This window comes from Tupaia chinensis, unplaced genomic scaffold (assembly GCF_000334495.1).
Source record: "Tupaia chinensis unplaced genomic scaffold, TupChi_1.0 Scaffold000573_1, whole genome shotgun sequence".
Lineage (NCBI taxonomy): Eukaryota > Metazoa > Chordata > Mammalia > Scandentia > Tupaiidae > Tupaia > Tupaia belangeri.
In genome coordinates, this window is record NW_006160087.1 from 151,454 (window position 1) to 156,156 (window position 4,703).

Sequence of the window (4,703 nt, forward strand, 5' to 3'; positions counted from 1 at the left end):
CTGTGTGGGCGGGTGTCCTGCTCTGCCTCAGCGGCTCCGTGTCTGGTGCTTTTCCACCGTCTCTAGGCCTTTCCTGTGCTGCTGCTGTGCTTGCAGGTCAGCTGGGCTGCTGCCAGGACAAGCCCGCGGGAGCCCGTGACTCGTCTTCCCAGGGCCAAGACCATGGCTGGTGGGACTGTTGGCCTCCCGGCTTCGGGTGGGCAGTCAGGCAGAGGAAATAAGGCTCCTGGTGGCCACCTTTCCTTTGCACAGTGGTGTGGGCTCTGAGTACCTGCAGTAGTGACTAAGGCACTGAACTCCCACCTGGCGGCCTGAAACTAATGCCGGGCGTGTGTGCGCATGCCCAAAGCCCTGATAGGAGAACGGAGGAGATGAGATTGCTGTGTGGCCATCGTCCTGGGGGGAGGGGTGATTTTTCATTTTCTGTCTCTCTGTTTCTTCGTTGAGCACATGTGCCCTATAGTAAAAATCTCAAAAATTTTTTTCAGGGTTGCTGGTGAGGATAAGGTTACGTGTGCAGAGTTCTTGGGGTAGTCAGTGTTGGCTGCTTTCATTTACTGCAGAAAGGCCCACATGTCCTGCAGCAGTTGAATGTATTCTTTTTTTTTTTTGGAGAGGTTTTTGCTATAGGGCGTGTGCGCTCGCCAGACAGACAGAGAGAGACAGAGAGACAGAAAGCGAGAAATCACTCCCTGGGGGAATGGCCACACCACAATCCCATCTCCTCCGTTCTCCTCTCTGGATCTTGGGCACGCACGCACACGCACCCAGCGTGAGTTTTAAGCCATCGGGTCCGGGACGCGAACTGCGGTCGACTACGTGGGAGTCCAGTGACATAACCATTATGCCAACTGCTGGTCCCTAGTTGAATGTATTCTTACGGTCCTGGCAAGATGGAATCTGGAGCTGAGTGACAGCTGGGACCCTCCCAGGCCTGGTGGTTGAGGGCTTCCTAGGAATGCTTTACTGAAAGGAGCGCCTTGCCTAAGAGCCGAGCTGGCCAGGGGGCTCCAGGCTCCAGATCTCTGCAACCAAGTGACGGTTTCAGAGCAGTATGCCAGGAGGCCTGAGAGGTCTCCATCAGGGGAGTGGATAGAGGAAGAAGCCCTGGAGCTAGAAGCAGAAAGGATGAGGTGACCTGGGGTATGCTGCTTCAGCTCTTCCCTCCTCGATTCCCCACCTGCAGAGTGGTCCCTGCTGATGGTCCCTGCCAATGGCCAGAGGAGTGAACTCCGACTCAGAGCGCTGCGGGCCCCCGCCCCCACCCCTGCCCGTCTCCTTGGGATGGCACAGACACGTGCTCTCGAGTCCCTTTCTGTGCAGTCTCGTCGAGAAAGCCTTGAAGAGCCAAGAGTGGCTGGTGATTGGTGTAGCAGAGTCCGTCCCGTGTCCGCGGTACCTCAGATGTGCCTAAAAAAGACTTATTCTTTTTAAATGGAACTTGCTAACATTATGTTTATCTTTTTTTACATAATACAAATACACTAACTTTGTTGTTTTGTTAAAAAAATGCCAACAGTGGGACCAGCAGTTAGCATGATGGCTATGTTGTTGGACTCCCATGTAGTTGACCACGGTTCGAGTCCCAGATCCAGCGGCTTAAACTCACGCCAGGTGTGTGTGCGTGCGTGCCCAAGATCCCAAGAGGAGCATGGAGGAGAAGAGATTGCGGCGTGGCCATTCCCCCTGGGGGGTGATTTCTCACTTTCTGTCTCTCTGTCTTTCTGGCGAGCGCACACGCCTTATAGCAAAAACCTCTCCAAAAAAAAAAAAGCCAACTGAAAGTTTGGACCTGCAGTTTGAATCCCAGCTTGGTGGCTTGGGAAACATGCCGGTCTTGCGTGTGTGTGTGCCCCAAATCCCACAGGGTGGAGAAGTAGAGAAGGGACTGCAGCGTGACCACGCCCCACTGGGAGGGTGCTTACTCCCTCTCTATCCCTCTGTCTCAGTCTCTGTGTCTCTCTCTGGCAAGTGCAAGCAAAAAATGTTAAGCAGACCCTCCCAGTTACTGAGTTTTTTATACAGTGCTGCAGCAGGGCGGCTGCTGTCTAGCAGGGTCCCAAGTTCCGGTGCCCTGGGCCCTGTGCCCTCTCACTTCCACTCTGGCTCCACTTCCTTTTCTCTTTGCTCTTGTGCCTGGCCTGCAAGCACAGCCAGAGAAACCTGTGTGCCCACCCTGCGGGCACTCGCCACGTGTGGGTTCTGGATGCCACAGGGGCCGCCACACTCAGACACGATCTTTTAAACCCAGCTCCCCCAGCCCCAGCCCCCAGCCCACCCTGCACTGCTGTAGTCCCCTCCATCCACCACCTTGCCCGCTCCTTCCTTCCGTTTGGGCTAAAAGCCTGTGTAATTGCAAGTCTGTGCTCCTTGTTCCATCCAGCCGGACCTGGAGCTTTGTCGTGGCCACATTCTCTCCATGGGATTCCCTCCAGTGACCACCGTCTTGGTTTCCTTCTCTGGCTCTTCCTGCTGCCACTCTGAAATGTGGGTGCTCTCCTGGCTTCCTCCTCACCTGCTTTCTTACCGGGCACTCGTAACCTCACCCGTGGCCTCAGCCGCCACCAGCCTGTACCTCGGTGACTCTAAGGTGTGTGTCTCTCATTCTGAATTCCCCAAAACTCCAGGTGTGTATCCGAAACAGCGTGCTCGCACCTCTGTCTGACTCGCCTGGAGTATGACAGCCAGGAGTGAGGACCTGGGTGCGGTGCCGAACTGCAGTGTAGCTGTGGGACCAGAGAAATCACTTAGCTTCCCTTAGCGTCACCCGTCACACGAGGCTGACCTGCTGACCGCATGGAGTCGCGAAGCTGAGACACGTTTGGGAAGCGCCCACGCGTGCGTCTGGCAGCGGCCATCTCTTCTGTGCTGCCCTCCCCCCTCGCTGACCCGTCACCCACCTGTGGTGGCCTCTTCTGCTCCTGGAACCCATCCTCTCTTCTCGCGCTTCCCATGTCTCGTCCAAACTCTTGGTTTCCTCCTGAAAGTCCTTCCCATTTCTGCCGGTGTTTTTCTTCCCAAACCTAAGTGAGGGCCAGCAGGTGGCGTGGAGGTTGGGGTGGCTGGGCCCCACATGGCTGACTGCATGGTTCGAGTCTCGATCTGATGGCTTGAAAAACATGCTGGGCACTTGTGGGAGCACGCCCAAGGTCCTGAGAGAAGAATGGAGGACGAGAGATTGTGGTGTGGTCGTCCCTGGGGTGATTTCTCATCTCTCCCCTTCTCTCTCTAGTGAGCACATGAAGCCTCTAGGGAGAAAAACTGATGTGGTGACTCCTCGAAGACCTTCCTGGCTTCTGTCACCTACGGGAAGGGGACCGAAGCCCCATGTGCCATGCAAGATCATTCACCTCCTCGTCCCTGCCTCCTTCCTGTCCCTCCCATCACTCCCGGTGACAGACCCAGTTCTGCATCCCGTTCATGCCAACCTTGGTGCCTCGGTCGCTGGGCAAAGTGCCTGCCTGGCCTGTCCCTCCTGGCTCCCTGGCCAGCTTCCTGGCCAGCTCCTGGTCACATACAGGTTTTAGTAGAGGGTCCGCATTGCCTTCCCGACTGCGATCGCCACTCCCTCTGGCTCCCCTCACCCTGCACCCTTCCTCTGTAGTGTTTATCGGGAGGACTGTTGGGGACCCAGTTGGTGTGTGTACGCTTTCCCCTAGACTGCGCTCCTTTAGGGCAGGGACGGCAACCTGCTCACCTCAGCCCTGCTGAGCGCATTGCACAGGGTCGGAGTTAAGAGGCCCTGAGTGTGCATCTGCCAGAGCAGGCCGCGGCTGGGTGGCTGGGTGGCTGGGTGCTGGATGGAGCTCTGTGGAGAGGGAGGGGAGGAGCGGCTTCCTGCCTGCCCCAGGAGCCGGCTGGCCGACAGCCCGCCGCAGCGTGTTTGGCTCCAGCTTCGCCTTCCCCAAGGCGGGCATGAGTGAGGCCCGCAGAAATGGCCAGCTCGGCCTTCCCAGGAAGTGGGCTTGGGCAGCGGGCTGGTTTCCCCAGGCAGAACCTGCACCAGCACAGCCCGTGATGAATTTGACCCTGGTGACTCCGTAGTGGGGAACAATGTCCTCAGGAAAGCATTCAGGAAACCCTTCGTGTAGTGGCGATCAAAGCCCTGCAGCAGCCAGTGGGTGGATGGGAGCGCCGAGGAGCCCGAGCCCAGGACCCGCCACGCACTTGGCAAGGAGCTCCCCCTCAGCCTCTCAGCAGGCCCCGGCCACCCCCAGGACAAGGAAGCCCTGGGGCAGGTGGGGATGCCTCTGGGCAGGGAGCCTGTAGGAGCCACGGCTGTAGGAGTCTCCCCTGGCCTCTAGACTGAGGGCTGAGAGAGCGGGTGGGCTGGCGAAGAGACCAGGGCCTTGGGAACAGGTGCAGGCTCTGGGTCCCCCACCTCATCACCAAGCTGATGTGTTGCTCTCTGTATCCACATGAAACTCTCCCTCTCCCGAGGAGTGAGTGGGGACACTGGTTCTCCTCTGATGATGGAGGGCTCTGGCCTGGCGTGGGAAGGGGCTCACCTGATAGTCCAGGGGTTCTTGGCCGGGCTGACCCTCTAGCCCCCAACACCCCTTCCCTTCCCAGCATGCATCTTGTCCTCACTCTGGGCCAAGGGCAGCCCTGGCTTAGTGGTGGACCAGACCATGAGGGGACTCCCGGTGTCGGCTGGCACGGGTGCCGCCCAGCGCCCTGCGGGCAGCTTAGCTCCCCTCTGG